Consider the following 21515-nt stretch of genomic DNA (forward strand, 5'->3'; position numbering starts at 1 on the left):
ATGGTACCAGCTTCTCTTTGTACCTCTGGTAGAATTCAGCTATGAATCCATCTGGTCCTGGACTTTTTTGGTTGGTAGTCTATTAATTATTGCCTCAATTTCAGAGCCTGTTATTGGTCTATTCAGAGATTCAACTTCTTCCTGGTTTAGTCTTGGGAGGGTGTATGTGTCCAGGAATTTATCCATTTCTTCCAGATTTTCTAGTTTATTTGCGTAGAGGGGTTTATAGTATTCTCTGATGGTAGTTTGTATTTCTGTGGGGTCTGGAGTGATATCCTCTTTATCATTTTGTATTGTGTTTATTTGATTATTCTCTATTTTCTTCTTTATTAGTCTTACTAGTGGTCTAAAAATTTTGTTGATCTTTTCAAAAACCCAGCTGCTGGATTCATTGATTTTTTTGAAGGGTTTTTGTCTCTATCTCCTTCAGTTCTGCTCTGATCTTAGTTATTTCTTGCCTTCTGCTAGCTTTTGAATGTGTTTGCTCTTGCTTCTTTAGTTCTTTTAATTGTGATGTTAGGGCGTCAATTTTAGATCTTTCCTGCTTTCTCTTGTGGGCATTTAGTGCTATAAATTTCCCTCTACACACTGCTTTAAATGTGTCCCAGAGATTCTGGTATGTTGTATCTTTGTTCTCATCAGTTTCAAAGACCATCTTTATTTCTGCTTTCATTTCATTATTTACCCAGTAGTCATTCAGGAGCAGGTTGTTCAGTTTCCATGTAGTTGTGTGGTTTTGAGTGAGTTACTTAATCCTGAGTTCTAATTTGATTGCACTGTGGTCTGAGAGACAGTTTGTTGTTATTTCTGTTCTTTTATATTTGGTGAGGAGGGCTTTACTTCCAATTATGTGGTCAATTTTAGGATAAGTGTGATGTGGTGCTGAGAAGACTGTATATTTTGTTGATTTGGGGTGGAGAGTTCTGTACATGTCTATTAGGTCTGTTTGGTGCAGAGCTGAGTTCAAGTCCTGGATATCCTTGTTAACCTTCTGTCTCGTTGATCTGTCTAATATTGACAGTGGGGTGTTAAAGTCTCCCATTATTATTGTGTGGGAGTCTAAGTCTCTTTCTAGGTCTCTAAGGACTTGCTTTATGAATCTGGGTGCTTCTGTATTGGGTACATATATATTTAGGATAGTTAGCTCTTCTTGTTGAATGATCCCTTTACCATTGTATAATGGGCTTCTTTGTCTCTTTTGATCTTTGTTGATTTAAAGTCTGTTTTATTAGAGACTAGGATTGCAACCCCTCCTTTTTTTTTTTTTTTTTTTCTTTCCATTTGCTTGGTAGATCTTCCTCCATCCCTTTATTTTGAGCCTATGTGTGTCTCTGCACATGAGATGGGTCTCCTGAATATAGCTCACTGATGTGTCTTGACTCTTTATCCAATTTGCCAGTCTGTGTCTTTTAATTGGCGCATTTAACCCATTTAAATTTAAGGTTAACATTGTTATGTGTGAATTTGATTCTGTCATGATGTTAGCTGGTTATTTTGCCTGTTAGTTGGTGCAGTTTCTTCCTAGCATCAATGGTCTTTACAATTTGGCATGTTTTTGCAGTGACTGGTACTGGTTGTTCCTTTCCATGTTTAATGTTTCCTTCAGGAGCTCTCGTAAGGCAGGCCTGCTGGTGACAAAATCTCTCAGCATTTGCTTGTCTGTAAAGGATTTTATGTCTCCTTCATATATGAAGCTTAATTTGACTGGATTTGAAATTCTGGGTTGAAAATTCTTTTCCTTAAGAATGTCGAATATTGGCCCCCACTCTCTTCTGGTTTGCAGAGTTTCTGCTGAGAGATCCGCTGTTAGTCTGATGGGCTTCCCTTTGTGGATAAACCGACCTTTCTCTCTGGCTGCCCTTAACATTTTCTCCTTCATTTCAACATTGGTGAATCTGACAATTACATGTCTTGGGATTGCTTTATCGAAGCATATCTTTGTGGTGTTCTCTGTATTTCCTGAATTTGAATGTTGGTCTGTCTTGCTAAGTTGGGGAAGTTCTCCTGGATGATATCCTGCAGAGTGTTTTCCAACTTGCTTACATTCTCCCCATCACTTTCAGGTACACCAATCAGATGTAGATTTGATCTTTTCACATAGTCCCATATTTCTTGTAGGCTTTGTTCATTTCCTTTTACTCTTTTTTCTCTAACCATCTCTTCTCACTTTATTTCATTAATTTGATCTTCAATCACTGATACCCTTTCTTCCACTTGATCAAATCAGCTATTGAAGCTTGTGCATGTGTCACGTACTTCTCGTGCCATGATTTTCAGCTCCATCAGGTCATTTGTTGCGGGAAGTCAGGAACCTGAAAGGAGGGACCGGCTGAAGCCGTGGCAGAAGAACATAAATTGTGAAGATTTCATGGACATTTATTAGTTCCCCAAATTAATACTTTTATAATTTCTTACACCTGTTTTTACTGTAATCTCTGAACATAAATTGTGAAGATTTCATAGACACTTATCATTTCCCCAGTGAATACCCCTGTGTTTTCCTATGCCTGTCTTTACTTTCATCTCTTAATCCTGTCATCTTCTTTGTAAGCTGAGGAGGATGAATGTTGCCTCAGGACCCTGTGATTGTGTCAACTGCACAAGTTGTTTGTAGAGCATGTGTGTCTGAACAATATGAAATCTGGGCATCTTAAAAAAAAGAACAGAATAACAGCGATGTTCAGGGAATAAGAGAGGTAACTTTGAACTGGCTGCTGGTGAGCTGGACGGAACAGAGCTCTATTTCTCTTCTTTCATAAACAAATAGGAGAAATATCACTGAATTCTTTTTCTCAGCAAGGAACATCCCTGAGAAAGAGAATGCACCCTGAAGGTAGGCTTATAGATGGCCCCTTTTAAGGCATCCCATCTTTTATGGTTGAAGCTGAAGGGATGAAATAAGCCCTGGTCTCCTATAGCACTCCCAGGCTTATTAGGAGAAGGAAAATTCCCGCCTAATAAATTTTGGTCAGACAGGTTATCTGCTCTCAAACCCTATTTCCTGATAAGGTGTTATCAACGACAATGCGTGCCCGAAACTTCATTAGCAATTTTAATTTTGCCTCATCCGGTGGTCCTGTGATCTCGCCCTGCCTCCATTTGCTTTGTGACATTTTATTACCTTGTGAAGTATGTGATCTCTGTGACCCACACCCTATTCGTGCACTCCCTCCCCTTTTGAAAATCGCTAATAAAAACTTGCTGGTTTTACAGCTCGGGGAACGTCACGGATCCTGCCTACATGTGATGTCTCCCCTAGACACCCAGCTTTAAATTTCTCTCTCTTGTGCTCTTTCCCTTTATTTCTCAACCCAGCTGAGACACTTAGGAAATAGAAAAGAACCCATGTTAAACATCGGGAGTGGGTTCTCCCGATAGTCATTTAAGATTTTCTCTAGATTGTTTATTCTATTTAGCCATTCATCTAATCTTTTTTCAAGGTTTTTAGCTTCCTTGGGATGGGTTCAAACATCCTCCTTTAGCTCAGAGATGTTTGTTATTACCGACCTTCTGAAGCCTACTTCTGTCAGCTCGTCAAAGTCATTCTCCATCCAGCTTTGTTCCATTGCTGTCGAGGAGCTGGGATCCTTTGGAGGAGAAGAGACACTCTGATTTTTAGAATTTTCAGCTTTTCTGCTCTGGTTTCTTCCCACCTTTGTGGTTTTTATCTACCTTTGATCTTTGATGTTGGTGATCTACAGATGGGGTTTTGGTGTGGATGTCCTTTTTGTTGGTGTTGATGCTATTTCTTTCTGCTTTATACTTTTCTTTCTAACACTCAGGTCCCTCAGCTGCAGGTGTGTTGGAGTTCACTGGAGGTCTACTCCAGACTCTGTTTGCCTGGGTATCACCAGTGGAGGCTGCAGAACAGTAAATATTGCTGCCTGATCCTTCCTCTGGAAGCTTTGTCCCAAAAGGGCACCCGCCTATATGAGGTGTCAGTCAGCCCCTACTGGGAGGTGTCTCCCAGTTAGGCTACACGGGGGTCAGGGACCCACTTGAGGAGGCAGTCTGTCCGTTCTCCAACCTTAAACACCATGCTGGGCAAACTACTACTCTCTTCAGAGCTGTCAGATAGGGATGTTTAAGTCTGTAGAAGTTTATGCTGCATTTTGTTCAGCTATGCCCTGCCCCAAGAGGTGGAGTCTACAGAGGCAGCAGGCCTGGCTGAGCTGTGGTGGGCTCTATCCAGTTCCGGCTTCCCAAGCTGCTTTGTTTACCTACTCAAGCCTCAGCAGTGGTGAATGCCCCTCCCCCCTGCCAGGCTGCTCCCTCGCAAGTCAATCTCAGACTGCTGTGCTAGCAGTGTGCAACGCTCCGTGGGCACAGGACCCACTGAGCCAGGCATGGGACATAATTTCCTGGTGTACTGTTTGCTAAGACCATTCAAAAAGTGCAGTATTGGGATGGGAGTGTCCCGTTTTTCCAGGTACCCTCTGTCACGGCTTCCCTTGGCTAGGAAAGGGAAATCCCCTGACCCCTTGCAGTTCCCAGGTGAGGCAATGCCCCGCCCTGCTTTGGCTCACCCTCCGTGGGCTGCACCCACTGTCCAACCAGTCCCATTGAGATGAACCAGGTACCTCAGTTGGAAATGCAGAAATCAGCTGTCTACTGTGTTGATCAGCTGGGGGCTACAGACTGGAGCTGTTCCTATTCAGTCATCTTGCTTTCATTTTTTTCTTAGTCTGGCTATAGCTTTGCCAATTTTCTGTATCTTTTCAAATCACCAAATTTGCGTTTCATTGATTTCTGTATTGTTTTCTTCATTTTAATTTTATTTATTTCTGCTCTGATCTTTATTATTTCTTTCCTCCTATTAATTTTGGGTTTGGCCAGCTCTTGCTTTTCTAGTTCTTTAAGATGCATCATTATGTTGTTTATTTGAAGTTTCTCTTCTTTTGTGTTGTAGGCACTTATAAGAATACATTTCCTTCTTAGTAATACTTTCACTGTATCCCATAGGTTTTGATATGTTGTATTCCCATTATCACTTATTTCAAGACATTTTTCAATTTCCTTCTTAATTTTTTTATTGACCTACTCATTTGGGAGCACATTGTTTAATTTCTGTGTGTTTATAGGGTTTCCAAACTTTCTCTTGTTACTAATTTCTAGTTTCATTCAATTGTGGTCAGAGAAAATGCTTGATATTATTTAAATTTTTTTGGAATGTTTTAAGACTTGTTTTGTGACCTAACCTATAGTATCTCTTTGAGAATGGTACATGTGCTGAGGAGAATGTGTTTTCTGCAGGTGTTGGATGAAATGTTCTGTAAAAATCCATTAGGTCCATTTGGTGTGTAGTGCAGTTTAGGCCTGATGTTTCTTTGTTAATTTACTGTCTGGAAGATCTGTTTGATGCTGAAAGGTGGGTTGTTGAAGTCTCCAGCCATTATTGTACTGAGGCATATTTCTCGCTGTAGCTCAAATATTTGCTTTCTATATCTAGGTGCTCCAACATTGAGTACATGTATATTTATAATTGTTATATCCTCTTGCTAAACTGACCCCTTTATCATTATATAATAACCTTCTTTATCTCATGGTTCTCTCTTGAAATCTATTATGTCTAATTTAAGAATAGCTACTCCTGCTTTTAGTTTTCATTTGCATAGAATATGTTTTTCCATCTCTTTATTTTCAGTCTGTGTATCTTTACAGGTGAAGTCTGTTTTTCTGTAGGCAGCAGATCCATTGGGTCCTTTTAAAAAAATTTATTCAGTCACTCTATGTCTTTTTATTTGAGTGTTAGTCCATTCACATTCAATGTTAAAGATAAATAAGGACTTACTCTTGCCAATTTTTAATTTGTTTTCCGGTATTTTGTGGTCTTTTCTTCCTTCTTTCCTTTCATCCTATTCTCCTTTAAGTGAGGGATACTTTTTCTGGTAGTATGATTTAATTTCCTGCTTTTTATTTTTTATGTATTTGTTATTTGTTTTTCAATTTGAGGTTACTATGAGGCTTGCAAATATTCTTATAACCCATTTTAAACTGATGAAAACTTAACACTGCATAAACAAACATTAAAAAAAATTAATAAGAACTCTAGATTATAACTTTGTCTCTCTGTTTTTTAACCTTTTGTTGTTTGTCTTTATGTTTTATTATGCTATGCCTTGAAAAACTGTGGTAGTTATTATTTTTTATTGCTTCATTTCTTCTTTCTACTTAAGAGTAGTTTACCCACTACAAATACAATTACAGCGTTACAATATTTTGTGTTTTTCTGAGTGCTTACTATTACCAGTAAATTTTGTACCTTTATATAATTTGTTATTGCTCATTAACATTCTTTTCTTTCTGATTTAAGAACTCCCATTAGCATTCTTACAGGATAGGTCTATGTTGATGAAATCCCTCAGCTTTTGTTTATCTGGGAAAGTCTTTATTTCTCCTTTGTGTTTGAAGGATATTTTCATTGGAGATGTTCTTGTTGGGTAAGATTTTTCTTTCAACAGTCAAAATATGTCATGCCACTCTCTCCTGGCCTGTAAGGTTTCCATTGAAAAGTCTGCTACCAGATGTATTGGACCTTTATTGTATCTTATTTGTTTTTATTCTCTTGCTATTTTTAGGATCCTTTCTTTATCTGTAACCTTTGGCAGTTTGATTATCAAATGCCTTGAGGTGGTCATCTTTGTGTTAAATCCACTTGGTGTTCCATAACCTTTTTGTACTTGAATATTGACATCTTTCTCTACATTTGTGAAGTTCTCTGATATTTTCTCTTTGAATAAGTTTTCTAGCCTTATTTCTTTCTCTACGCCCACTTTAAAACCAATAACTCTTAGATTTTCCTCTTTGAGGCTATTTTCTAGATCTTGTAGGTGTGCTTCATTGTTTTTTCTTCTTTCTTATTTTGTCTCCTCTGACTGTGTATTTTCAAATAGCCTGTCTTCAAGCTCACTAATGTTTTCTTTTGCTTGATCAGTTCTACTATTTAGAGGCTCTGATGCATTCTTCAGTATGTCAATTGAATGTTTTCAGCTCAAGATTTCTGCTTGATTCTTTTTAATTCTTTCAATCTGTTTATTACATTTATTTGATAGAATTCTGAATTCCTTGTCTGTGTTATCTTGAATATCTTTAAATATCCTCAAAACAGCTCTTTTGAATTATCTGTCTGAAAGGTAACATATCTTTGCTTTTCTGATATCAATCTCTGGTCCCTTATTTCGTTCATTTGGTGAGGTCATTTTCCTGTATTGTCTTGATGCTTGTAGATGTTAGTTTTTGTCTGGGCATTGATAAATGAGGTATTAACGTAGTCTTTGAAGTTTGGGCTTGTTTGTGCTTGTCTTTCTTGGGAAAGATTTCCAGATATGCAAAGGGACATAGGTTCAAAGCCCAATAATGCTGTGGTTCTTGCAGACTCATAAAGGAACTGCCTTGGATAGTCTTGGATAAGATCCAGAGAATTCTCTGGATTACCAGGCAGAGACTCTTGTTCTCTTCCCTTACTTTCTCCCAAACAAATGGAGTCTCTCACTCTGTGCTGAGCTGCCTGGAACTGGGTATGTGGTAATGCAAACACCCCTGTGGTCACTACTATTGGGACTGTGTTGGGTCAGACCTGAAGCCAACACAGCACTGGGTCTCTCCCACTTACTTTAACCACTACCTGGCTACAACCCGTGTTCACTCAGGGCTCTAGGGCTCTATGATCAGCAGGTGGCAAAACCAGCCAGGTTCATGTCCTTCCCTTCAAGGTGGCAAGTTCCCCTAGGCTCCAGGCAAGTCAAGAGTTGCTGTGTTGAATCCAAGGGTTAGAGTCAAAAACCTTGGAAATTTACCTAATGTTCTATTCTACTGCAGCTAAGCTGGCACTCAAACCACAAGACAAAGTCCTTCCTGCTCTTCCCACTTCTTTCCACAGGCAGAGGAGCTTCTCCTTGTAGCTATCACCACCACCAGCTCATGGGGGCTCTGCCAGGCCACAGGCGATGTTCACTTAAAGCCCAAGTACTCTTCAGTCAGCTTGTTATGAATTCTGCCAGGCCTGGGACTCACCTTTTAGGGCAGTGGGCTCCCCTCTGGCCCAGGGCAGGTTCAGAAATGCTGTTCAAGAGCCTAGACCTAGTCTCGGGATACCAAGAGCCTGCTTATTGCTCTACCCTGCTATAGCTGAGCTGGTATCTAAGGTGCAAGACAAAGTCTCCTTTACTTTTCCCTCTGCTTTTCTCAAATTAAAGGAGTCTTTCACTATAGCCTTCACAGCTGAGAATTTGCTGGGTCACACATGAAGTCAGCATGTCTCAGAAACCAAGGCCCACAATGTACTACCTAGGTATTGCTGCTTCTTATTCAGATCCCAGGGGCTCTTTAGTTAGCAGCTGATGAATCCTGCCAGGACTGTGTCTTTCCCTTCAAGCCAGCAGTTCCCTTTTGGCCCAGGATGTGCCTAGAAATGTCATCCATGAGCTGGGGCCTGGCCTTGGGGAGGGGTGGCATCAGTGATTCAAGCCTGTCTCTCACACTCTCTTTAATACCTGTTTCAATGACATGAAGCTAAAACCAGGTACTGTGATTGTTCACCTGATTTTTTGGTTCATGCGATGGTGCTTTTCTGTGTGCAGATGGTTGTTAAAATTTGGTGTTACCGCAGCGGGACAGACAAATGGTTTAGGTTTCTATTATGCCATCTTGCTCCACTTGCCAGTTTTAGGCTTTTTAATCTGCCAAGGGATATACGTACACAGAAGCTTTCTCAGTTCTCTGGGCTTTTTGCAGTATCCCATAAAACATCCTATGCTGCCTGTTAAACTAACATAAAATCTCTAACACACATTCAAGTGAGGCTGATGATTATGTAATATTATTATGAAAAAATAAGTTAATTTCATTAATTCATCAATATCTCAACCCAGTTCTACTAATTGGAAAATAAACTTGGAATTTGTGGTCAAAAATAAATTACACCAATACAGTCATACTGTTTTGGACCTAGTTAAAAGAATTAAATGTTTAAATCACTATGTTTTCTAATTAAGCATCATCCTAGGATACCCTTGGAGAAAACACTGAGTAGAGGGAAATACTCTGTGTGGCTTTCAAGCCAACAGCATTTAAACTATGCTGTCTTGGAGGAGGGAGGAAGTAGGGAGGGAGACACACACAGACACACACACACACACATGCAGAATTTCTAGAATTTTAAAATCTATAATCTATGGTGCATGGTGTGGATGCTTAAGTCTAAGTTTCTAGAGGAAAAAATAAAACTAAATAATAGTTTCATGAAATCAGTAAAGAACTTCTCTGCAAACATTGTTAAGAATGGATGACATATTTTTTCCTCTCCCCTGTCTTCAGCCTGAAACAATAAGCAAATAAAAATAAACAGAAACCTTCCTTCACATAAGAATTAAAAAATGGCTACCAATTTACCAATCACGAAAGGCATTTGCCCATAATGGACATAGCGTCTAAAAACTGACATATGATTCAAATGTAAACTCAGATCCATATGGTCCAGCCTTGGAGCTGTATAGCAGTCTAGCAGCCAGAAACAATTTAAAAATAATTCAAAACTAAACTTTCTTCTCTCGGAAAAGTCCAGCTCCTTTATTTGCACTCTGAATTTCTTGAATCCCTCTATCCTCTTAAAAGACTTTAGTCCTATAGTTAACCCCTCTCTTTCCTGCATCATGTATCCCCCTGTTTAATGGGATCAATCTAGTCAGCGTATGAATAAGTTAGTGCCAACATCTTAACATGCCCTTGATCCCACATACTCTGTCTAATCATGCATATTTCTTGACCCTCTTCCCAAAAAATATTCTGGAAAGAGTTGTCTACACTCACTGTCTCCTTTTTTCTTCTTCTTTTTAAACCTCTACTCACTCTTTTACCTACCCAGTTAGAAGGAGCATGAACATCTGTGTGTTAATCATAAGAATTAAAAAATGGTTCCACTGACATTATTCTTTTCTTGGAATAGCTTGGAAAAGCTAATGTTCAATGTCCATTCGTCTGATAGCAATGTATTGGCCATTTGCAAACATTGGATAAAGGTTTTTATTCTTTTCTTCTTGAAACATTTTTGTGTTTTGGCTTTCATGACATCCCCTGGTTTTCCTTCAACAACCTTGGCATACTTCATTTTCCTTGAATGCTTGGTTGTCTCCTCTTTGTTCTTGGGGTTTTTAAATGTTGATGTTTTCCAGACATCAGTATTCTGGTTTTCATTGTATGCTGTCTTTCTAGGTGATCCCATCCAGTCCCATGGCTCAAAATGCAATTTATTGCTAAGGACTCACAAATATACACCTAACCTGCCCTGAAATACAGATATGTATAGTCAACTGCCTATATGATATTTTAATTTGCTTACCTAACAAGGATCTCAAACTTCCAATTCCACAGCTCCAACCTTAGCCCATGCTACCATCATGTCTTATCTGGGTTTCTGTAGTATCTTCTTCAGTGATCTCCATACTTCCACCCTTACTTTAATCTATAATCTATGGTGCAAGGTATGGATGCTTAAGACTAAGTTTCTAGAGAAAAACATAAATATGATGAATATAATATTTATCATTCACACCCCAAGAAATCATGGCGATATTCAAAAATCATACATTGGAACACATCATATTCCCACTGAAAATGGTTAAGTGCCTTTTACTACACTAAAAGTAAAATCTAAAGTTTTGACCATGTCCTACCATGCTTACATCATCTGGACCCAGCTTTCTCACCCACCTCACCTTGCACCACTCTGCACCATTTCCCCATCCAACTGTATCAAGACATTCCTCATAGCAGTCTGCTCCTCAGATGAGACTAGCTCTTTTCTGTCTCAGGGTTTATGTCCCCTGCCCTGAACACCTCTTCTTCAACTTTTCAAAGGGAAATTTACTTTAATCTTGTAGGCTTCAGTTGTAATTTTACTTATTCTAAGATGACATCGCTGACCCCCTCCTCTGCCCCAGTCTCATCATTTCCATCTCAATGTCTTGTCTATTTCTTTTCTTTTTTTTTTTTTTTTTTTTTTTAGGATTTATCACAAGCTGAAATAAATCTTGTGTGCTTGTTGACTATCTGCACCAACTAGAATGTACATTTCGGGAAGGAAACTTGATATTTTGTTCACTGCTCTATCCTCAGTACCTGGAAGAGTGTCTAACACATAGAAGGTACAAAATGGATACGTTATGAGAAGCTACATGAATGAATAACAAATCCTTTGTGAGACTTTGTAAAATCGCCTCTGCTGATTTATCTCCTCTCATTATCTCCTCTCTGCTATACCACATTTTAGTCTGGCTGGTCATTTTCATTTTCTCAGTTGCTCCTTGTGGAAGTTTAGAAATTGGTCTGGGGAAAAAAAAACACACAAAAAGCACAACAGGTTCTCCTCGAAGAATGGGAAAAGGGAACAACCAGTGCTTAGGAAGGAATGTGAGTGAACATCTATATATTAATTAATTGATCCCCTTCATAGACTCATATTTTTTCAAATCTAAAGAAAGCTAAACATTTCTAGACATTAGTGAGCTTGTCTTAAACGCCTAAACAAAGAATTCTTTACCAGAAATTAAGATGATCAAGCGTGAGGTGGCATAAGGAGAAGAAAGAAACACACATTTAGGGACCCAGTTTTGTACTACTAGAAACGCACACCATCTTTCCTTTTTCTTAGACAGCCTCTGATCCAAGAGAGATGAACCGAGGTGAGGCAGAGTAAAAGAATAAGGGGAAGCCAGGTGCAGTGGCTCGCACCTTTGGGAGACGGAGGCAGGCAAACCACTTGAACCCAGGAGTTCAAGGCCAGAGGCCAGACTGGGAAAGATGGTGAAACCCTGTCTCTACCAAAAATGCAAGAAAGAAAGAAAGAAGAAAGAAAGAAGGAAGGAAGGAAAGAAAGAAAGAAAGGAAAAGAAGAGAAGAGAAGATGAAGAGGGAAGGAAGGAGAGAAGAAGGAAGGAAGAAAGAAAGAAAAGAAAGAAAGAAAGAAAGAAAGAAAGAAAGAAAGAAAGAAAGAAAGAAAGAAAGAAAGAAAGAAGAGAAGAGAAGATGAAGAGGGAAGGAAGGAAGGAAAGAAAAAGAAAGAAAGAAAAAGAAAGAAAGAATGAAGAGAAGACGAAGAGGGAAGGAAGGAAAGAAAGAAAAAGAAAGAAAGAAAGAGAGAGAGAGAGAGAGAAAGAAAGAAAGAAAGAAAGAAAGAAAGAAAGAAAGAAAGAAAGAAAGAAAGAAAGAAAGAAAGAAAAAGAGAAATAAAGAAAAAATTAGCTGGCCGTGGTGGTGCATGCCTGTAGCCCCAGCTACTAGGAAGTGTGAGGTGGGAGAATCACTTGAACCTGGGAGGTGGAGGTTGCAGTGAGCTAGGTTCATGTCACTGCATTCTAGCCTGAGTGACAGAGCAAGACCCTGACACACACACACACACACACACACACACACACACAGAGAATAAGGGGAGAAAAAGCAATCTTTTTTTTTAAAAAAAGTCCTCTTCTGATTAAGCATAGATTTATAAATACTAAATTACATAGAGGGTCCGTGAGCTTGAATAATCTTAACTCCAAAAGTGGGAATTCTGAAAATGGAGGAGAGATTCTGCCAAGACAGGGGAGAGAGAATGTTATTATAAGCTCTCTGCTAACTTCAATTACTTTTTTTTCTTTTTTAACCAACTAGCAGGACCAGAGACGGATGCCTACATTCACAGAGAAACAATAACCTATATGTATATATAAAAATTCAGTCATGTATCACTTAATGACAAGGATAAGTTCTGAGAAATGCCTCATTAGGTGATTTGGTTGTTGTGCAAACGTCATAGAGTGAACTTACACAAACCTAGATCATATAGCCTACTACACATCTAGGGTATCTGGTATAGCCTATTGCTCCTAGATTACAAATCTAAACAACGTCTATACTATACAGAATACTGTAGGCAATTGTAACACAAGGGTATTTGTGTATCTAAACATATGTAAATATGTAAAAGGCACAGTAAAAATACAGTATTATAATCTTATGGAATCACTGTAGTTTGTATGGCCCATCATTGACTGAAATGTCATTATGTGGTACCTGATTGTATGTGATATTACTATAAACAATAAGAAGAGGAAGAACTGACCAAAGCCAAGAGGAAAATAATAAATAAATGGGATTTAAGAATTGGACATGAGAAGGCAATTTATTATTATTTTAAAATGATACAGTAGGCCAAATAATGACTTCCTAAGACTTCCATGTCTTACCTCTGGAACCTTTCATGGTAAAGGGGACTTTGTATATATGATTAAATTAAGGATCATGAGATGTGGAGATTACCTCGAGTTACCCAGGTAGGCCTAATATAATCACAGAAGTCCTTGTAAGAGGGAGGCAGTGGAGTTACGATTTAAGTGTAAAGTAGAGAGAAGATATAAAGATGGAAATTGAGGTCTGAGCAAAGGGAAGATGGTATACTGCTAACTTTGAAGATGGAGGAAGAAACCACAAGCAAAAGAATGTAGGTGGTTTCTAAAAGCTGGAAAAGACAAGGAACCTTAATTTTCCCTAGAGCCTCTAAAAGAAATGCAGCCTCATGGATTCATTTTAGACTTCTGACCTCTAAAACTGTAAGATAATGTATGTTGCTTTAATACTAAGTTTATGGTGATTTGTTATAGCAGCAATAGTAAACCAATGCAGATGATATGTTTATATATGTCTGGAAAGCATAAGATTATAAATATTGAAAATCTCTAAGAGATAAAACTATTCAATAAGATTTCTACTTACACATTATATGCAGAAATCAATAGCTTTTTTTTGAATACAAAAAGGAGCCAGTTAGATAATATAGTGAAACAACGCATCTGATTATTTTATCCACAAAAAAATATGAAGTCCCTTGGAATAAGTAGATTGGAAATGGGAAAACTCCACAGTTCTCAATATTGGCTGCATATTATCATCATCTGGGAGAAGTAAAAATCCTAATGCTCAGACTGCCCCACCGCAGACAAAGTTAATCAGAATTTCTAGGAGAAAGCCTTGCCATTCTTAAAGCTCCCCAGGAATTTCAATGTGTAGCCAGGTGTGAGAACCATTTGTAAATTGTATTTTGGATGGGTGGGGGCAGGAGGTGAATGTAGAGTTACAGTAAATTAGGAAAGGATAAACAAGCCCATACCTGAGGATTGAGCACCTGGAATGGGACGCTGATTACAGCAATAGAAGGGCACTTTGCAGAAAGTACTGAAAAGACTTAGCAACAAATTGAATGTGGAAAATGAAGAAGAAAGCTAATTTGATGATTTTTCAAAGGTTGCAAAACCGACAGAATGTTGATGTCACTGACTAATTCAAAGTATATAGGGGAACAGATATCCAGATGGAAGGAAAAAAAAAATGTTGATGTGTTGAGATCGACGTGATGGCAAGGAAAACATGTGCATCCTTTAAGCAATTAATTGTATGTATTTGCAATCTTAGGAAAATTGACTTCACCAGAGACAAAAATCCGGGAATCACCAGCCCAGAGATAAAAGAGTGAGAGATAAAAAACAGCTTCACAAAAATGACTATAGTCTAAATGTTTGTTTCCCTAAAATTCATATGTTGAAATCTTAATCCACAAAGTGATGGTATTGGGAGGTGGAGCCTTTGGAAGGTGAGTAGGTCGTGAGGGTGGAATCCTCTTGAATGGGATTAGTGCCCTTATAAAAGAGGCTCCAGTGAGAACGTTGTTTCTTCCACCATTTGAAGTTATAACAAGAAGAGTGCCATCTGGGAAGTGAGCACTCAACAGACACCGAATCTGCTGGCACTTCAATGTTTGACTTCCCAGCCACTGGAAAGGTAAGAAATACATTTCTGTTGTTTATAAGCTAATGAAATTTTGTTATAGCACTTCAAAGCAAACAAAGACAGAAAGTCTCTAAGAAAAGAAAGAGGGAGCAGTGACCAAAAGAGGAAAGTAAGTTAAAATGGTGGGATATATGTTACTGTTATACAGAGTGGCTGTAACTGTGAGAAAATATGATTTTGGAAAGAGGTGTTTTGAAGGCTCAAAAACAGAATTATAAAAAATAAGAAAGAAAAGAGGTTTGAGAAAAGCTGTTGGATTTACCACTAGCAAAGCTACAAGGCAACTAACCAGAAAACCAAGTAACATTAAATATAGACAAGAATATGAAATCTTGTGTATCCATGGAAGGTAAAGAGCATATTTGGAAGTATTAGTGATATTCACCAATTGAATCTAATAGAAATGAATGCTTTTTTCTAATTGACCAGTTAATTAAAAAAATATGTGTTGAAAATGCAACATAGTGCTTAGTGCTATGGAAAATGCTGAAGTTTGAAAGCTTCATTCAGGTTACCATTGAGATTTTATAGTTTGGAACATGATGTTTTAGTTGCTTTGATGGATATTTTGATGGCTGTGTAGGTCACTAGTCACTTTGAATAAATGTCAGTGGGGAAGTGCCAGTATGTGTCGAAAGCCCAAATGTAATCAAAATTCTACGTGTCATTCTGTTGCATCCTAAAACTGCCTCAAAACATGCAATATTTATTTTCTTTGGTACAATGACTTTTTGACTATACTTTCAAAATGCACTTTAAATGTTCCTAAATATTTACTATGGGCATGTCTAGCAAATCTAAACTGTTGGCCAACACAATTAGGGCTGGAAATATTAGATGACTTGACTAGAATAAAATAGCATTTGGGAAGTGAAAGATCAGATTCCCAAACCTTTTAACCTGCATCACAATGATCCTTCTATTTTGGTAATGTATAAATACATAATAAGAGTTGTCAAAATCTGTATTGCCTCAAAACCAATAGAAGCTTATTTTTTCCTCATGAAGCAAGCCATGGTATGTATGCTTGGTCAGTAGGAAACTCTTCTCACATGGTGATTCAGGGACCCAGACTCCTTCCATATTGTGGCTCCCCCATTCTGCAGGTCCCATGGCAATATTATTTTCTGCATTCAGTTACTGGAAGGGAAAAGGAAGTGGTGAAAAGGCATCTGAACTTATGAAAAGCCTTGTCTTGCAGGTGATACAAATCAGTTCTTAGAGTCCTTTGGTAAGAATTGCTCATATGGCTACATCACATATCACTGAAAAGTGAGCTGTGTAAGAGAATGAATTTTATGAACAGAGAAAGTCTCTCCTATATTTTAAATATGAGATGTTTAAAGTCAATAATTGAATTCAGTATTTGAATAGTAATGCTGAGTTGACACATCAGGAAGCTGGTTGCTAAGGGAGATCACTGCATGATAACTAAGTCCCTTTGTTTGGTTTCTGCAAATATACTGTAACCAGATGATTTTTAGTGGTACTTCTAACCTAGTATCTAATTTATTGAAATGCACAATTTCTTACTGTCTTTTGAATGCAGTGTACAAACATAGTCACAGAAATTCTCCAACTGTCACATCACTACTATGATTTTTTGTAATGTTCTCACCTTTTCCCTGGCCTGTAAATGCTTTACCACGCAAGAGAGAGATTGTTGTTGTTGTTGTTGAAGAATTTTTATTTAAGTAAGTTTCACTAACAATAGCAAAAATATATCTCTCTCCAGGTTTCTTTTGGATAGGGGAAAACCAGCATAGATTTTCTACAGCTGGTAAAATACAGGTCTGAATGACAAGCAGCAGAGACCAGATCATAGTTCAGGCTATTGAGCAAGAAGTCATATTTGTGCTGTTATTGGCTCAGGGTGCTTGGCTCTACAGTCCTGTGTAGTGACATGGCAGATGCCAATTTTAATAAGGAAAAAGGCAAGTAGTGCTGATATGTAAATATCTGAAGCATTCTAGTGGAGCTGCTGATTAAATTGCTTGTTATGTTGAAAACTCAAACAGAGGTAAAGAAGGAAGCAGGAATCTATTCCCCAAAGCAGGTCTGATCATAGACTTATACGCTGCAGGTAGAATATATATCCTGAGTGTTTTCTCTAAGCAAGAGTAAAAACTGCTGGTATTTTCTCCTGCGTGTCAGCAGCTGCAGAGTAAGGGTGGATGGGCTCATGGTTGCTCCCTGTAGGTCAAAAATTCATTATTACTCCCCTTTTTATTGCATCCATGCTGATGTATTTAATTTAGCAGAATGAAATGAGATGAAAGGAAAATAGAAATTGTGATAAAAATAATCTGGTATTTCATGAGAGCCTTTATTTTCAGAGAATTGTAGTCCCTTAGGAACTCTGAACTTCATTGCTTCTCTCTTAGCCAGAGTTTCAGACGGTGAAGGCTGAAAAAGGAAATATTTTGTGCTCATCCTTTGACCTTCTAGATTTCTTATTCATAAAATGAAAATATTAGTGTTGAGAAAACTTAGAGGAGGATTATAATAGAGTTAGGATGCGCAATATTGAATTCCCAGGTGTAAGGTAGAACCTGAGGCCAGTTAAATTGTGATTTCTTTTTCTTCCCCCAAAAGTTCTTTTATTTCTCCTTAACATTCTGCATTTCATTGTGCTTTAGCATGTATGCCAGTCATCCACTTATTGTCTCTCACTCCAAATACATCTTTCTTTGTCATTCTTAGTAGTGTTGGAGCTGGGCCCAATAAACTTTTCTCTTTAGCCAACTGGAGCGATGCTAGCCTTCCTCAGCTGAGAACACTGAAGGTATGCTGCGAGAGAAAGGGCCTTATTTTCCTGGTTCTGAGGCTTTTCTCATTATTCCTATAGCATGACAGCTGGTGAGCAGCTTCACCGTGAATCTCACCACCACCCCAGTGGGTGGGCTTTGCAGGAGGCCTTACTGATACCCAAGCAGGCATTTCCTGCTTGCTAACTTCCACTGGTGGCACTTTGGCAAGCTTCTTTCTTGCCTGTCCAATGAGCCACAGCCACAGCCTCTTCAATGAGATCTGAATCTCAGCCTCATGGGAGGCGAATCTTGTCAAGTTTGTCCCTTCCTTGAGCAATCATTCTCAGCCCTAGAAGTAGTGACTTTTCCCCACATTTGCTATTCACGTATCTTTAGAGTTCTCTTTATTATTCTTGATAGTCAATCTCATTTTACTAAAGAACAGTTCTGTATATATTTTTCTTATGCAAGTTACTGGTATGGTTTGTCTCCCACTGAACCTTGAAAGATCCCAGGGTGTTTCCAATTTCTTTTGTGATTAGGGTTGTCCTAGCAGGGATTTGTAGGTGTACTTATGTAGTGTGGGATCTGGCCAGCAGCCCACAATGCAACGGGGCTCTTTCTTTGTTCCCAGGCGGATCGGCAGGTCAAGAAATAATAGACACACAAGATAGTGAAATCTGGGTCCAGGGAGGTCACCGCCTTCTGGTCCTGTGATGCTGCCAATGCACTGGATATACCAGCATTTATTATTAAGTTTAGTGAGGGCGGGGTAGGTTAGTGAGGGATTTAGGGTCATTTGATTATAAGGTGAGATGGTCACATGGGGATGAAGTAATTCTTTAACATAACATCGGTATGCAGAAGTACAGTATATAGAGATAAGAATTTATAATATAGTGTGTGTATCAGTAATTTCTAACAGAGCCTTAAAACAGAAACACAGTCTTCGCATAACCTATGATTAGCAAGATATTAATCAGCAGTAACAGTTGCAGCAAAAGCTGGTTACAAACAATCCATAGAAACAGGACGTGAAGCTAGACAACTTGTTAGACCAGAAATTCTCAGAAGGGAGTATGCCTTAACCCTAAAGAGGCCTAGAAGAGCCGTGGCAAGATGAGGGCGTTTATAGCCCCATCTTATCCATATGAACTGGCGCCCCTCATGCATCCATTTATAGGCTCTCCACAAGGGTTGCATTCCATTCCCAGAGCTATGAACATCTGCTTTTCTGGGATAGGAATCTTGGTGATGTGAAACCTCCCTGACTGCACGTTTGTTCATAGGCTCTCTGCAGGGGGAAGCACATCACACACTGTTGGCTCATTCTGGCAGCCCAACCTGGCATTGTCTTTACACAATCCTGCATGCAACTTTGTATTTACAATAATCAGGAGTATTTCATCTTTTATTCTATAGTAATGGTTTCAGGGGGTCTCCCTCCACTTATGGGTACTAGGAAAAGTACATATAGTTAGTTCTAAGTTATATCTGATCATGAAGATGCCAGGGGTTCCTGGGTCTGGTGGCAGAAACTTTTGACACCAATGAATGAGTGTTCATGTATTTTAAGATATCAATAGGCTATAATGAGGAGGTTAAAAACAACAACATTGGATAAGGCACCAGGGGAAATCTTTTATTATTAAGTTTATATATCTCTACTCTCTTGATAAATGGCCCTGCAGCTCTGTATGGCATGATCCTACAGTGACAGGAAGAAAGTGATCTGGGGATGGTGAAAGATGCTGCAATGAACATATTTCACTCATTCATTTGGAGTTGGGCTTATTTGTCCTCCGGACTACTTCCATTAAACTTATGTATGCCTGATGTTCTACTATTGGAACTCTAAGCATGTAGGAGTTATTTATATCCTACTTCTCAAGGTAATTGCCAAGGTCTGATTTCAAAATTCAAATAATTGCAACCTCAGGCATGAATGGGTTAAACTGATGGACACTCCTACGGATATAAACTGATGGACACTCCTACAGATATGAAATATGAAAGTGTTCTCTGTCTTTACTGTTGATCTGGATGACACCTAGGTGAGTCACATTACACAACTTGTCCTCCAGATTGAGCATTACAATCAATGTAATACATATAACATTTATATTGGAGTGATTTTTGTAAATAATGAGACACAGATGCCTTCTGCATACTCTGCGTATTGCAAGTAAAAACAGTCAAATACCAAAGAATAAGTTTACTAAGACACGTACAGGATGTTTATGAGGAAACTATAAAACTAGACTGAAGAACTGTATTAGTTATCTATGTCTGTATAAAATATTACTCCAAATTTTAGCAGATTTAATATGTAACTATTATATATCATGTGACACATTTTCTGAGGACCAGGAATTTGGGCAAAGCTCAGCTGGATGTTTCTGGCTTGGGAGCTCTTACAGGGTTACAGTTAAGATGTTGTGTAGGGTCACAATTGCCTGAAGGCTAAAATATGTGATTTTGAGATGGCTCACTTACCTGGCTGGCAGGTTGGCTTGGCTGTTTAGTGGAGGCTGTAGTTCCTCATTAACTGGACTTCTCCATAGGGCTGCTGGAGCATCCTCACAACATGATGACTGGCTTCCCACCAGGGTAAGTAATCCAAAAGATAGCAAGGACACTGCCTTAGAAATAACATATTGTTACTTCTGCTGTATTCTGAGGATTACTCAGAGCAACCCTGATAAAATGTAGGAGAGGACTACGTGAGGACTTTGATACCAGGATGTGAGGATTATAGGGGATCGTCTTGGAGGTTGGCTACCACCAGTGCTTAAATATGAGTTGAATAAGTTTAAGAAAAGTACATGTTTCAGGATGGGACGACTAATACTTTATAAAGTATTAATTCTCCCCAAAGTTTACATATTAATACTATTCAATGCTAGTCCTATAATGTTAATAAGTTATTTTTAGGTCAAGGACTTTGACAAGTTGGCTGTTTTTAAATAAAGTATGATAAATGCATTAGACACGTGAAGATATTTTCAAATTTTGACAAAAGGTAATTAAGTGGGCATTTGCCCTATTTGCTATTTTTAAAGCTCTAGTAATTAAACCAATGTAGTGGTGCTGGCTTAAAAATAATTTAATAACCTGGTGAAAATCAATAGTGGTAGTGAAAACTCTTGACTTTTTTTGCTGACAGTTTGAAGCCCCAACACACTTTCTGCCCATATTTGGGCAAGCTGATTAAAAAAAAGCTTAGGTGTTCCCTTCTTTGGCATCTGCAGGAAGTTCAAGCCACCCAAGACCCTGTCTTCCATGGGAATCCTCATTCCAGCCCCCCATTCACTCACCACCATAAAAACTTTTGTTGCGGGTTGAATTGTGTCCCCATCAAAATTAATGGCCTCAGGATCTAACCCCCAGTACCTCCCTCAGAATGTGATCTTTCCAGAGACAGGTGGTTTTTGTTTTGTTTTGTTTTTTTAAGAGGGGTAATAAAGTTAAAATAAGGTTATTATTGGTCCTAATTTGCTATAACTGGAATCCTTATAAGAAGGGAAAATTTGGACACAGAGAATCATGCTGGGAGAACGCCATATGAATATGAAGACAAGCCAAGGAAAGAAGCCCAGAGCAGATTCCTCCTCACAACCCTCGGAAAGTACCAACCCTGTCAGTATCCAATCTCTGGCTGCTAACTTCCAGAATTGTGTGACAATAATTTTCTGGTGTTTAAGCCACCCAGTTTGTTATGGCTCCCCTAGCAAACTAATGAAACAACGCCAGCATTGTTTTCCTGTTCTCTCAAGCCATTGTTGGATTTGTTTAGGAACTTTTCCTGGAGCCAGATTCTTAGGTTCAAATCCAAATATGCAATTTACTAACAGCATGAATTTGGGCAATTCATTAACCTTTAGAGGCTTCAATTTTTCTGGTCTTTACACTGAAAATAATAAGATTAATACTTCATAAGGTTGTCTG

The 21515-nt window shown here is 38.5% G+C and overlaps 1 long non-coding RNA gene across 1 annotated transcript in view; it reads left to right on the forward strand.

The window, feature by feature from the left end:
• The window catches only part of LOC103878777, a 276069-nt gene that overhangs the window by 249334 nt on the left and 5220 nt on the right, over positions 1 to 21515 (forward strand). Inside the window, exon 5 of the long non-coding RNA XR_002518095.2 lies at positions 14443 to 14808. This is a non-coding gene — a long non-coding RNA (uncharacterized LOC103878777). The remainder of the gene's footprint in view (positions 1 to 14442; positions 14809 to 21515) is intronic.

This window comes from Papio anubis, chromosome 17 (assembly GCF_008728515.1).
Source record: "Papio anubis isolate 15944 chromosome 17, Panubis1.0, whole genome shotgun sequence".
Taxonomy (NCBI): Eukaryota; Metazoa; Chordata; class Mammalia; order Primates; family Cercopithecidae; genus Papio; species Papio anubis.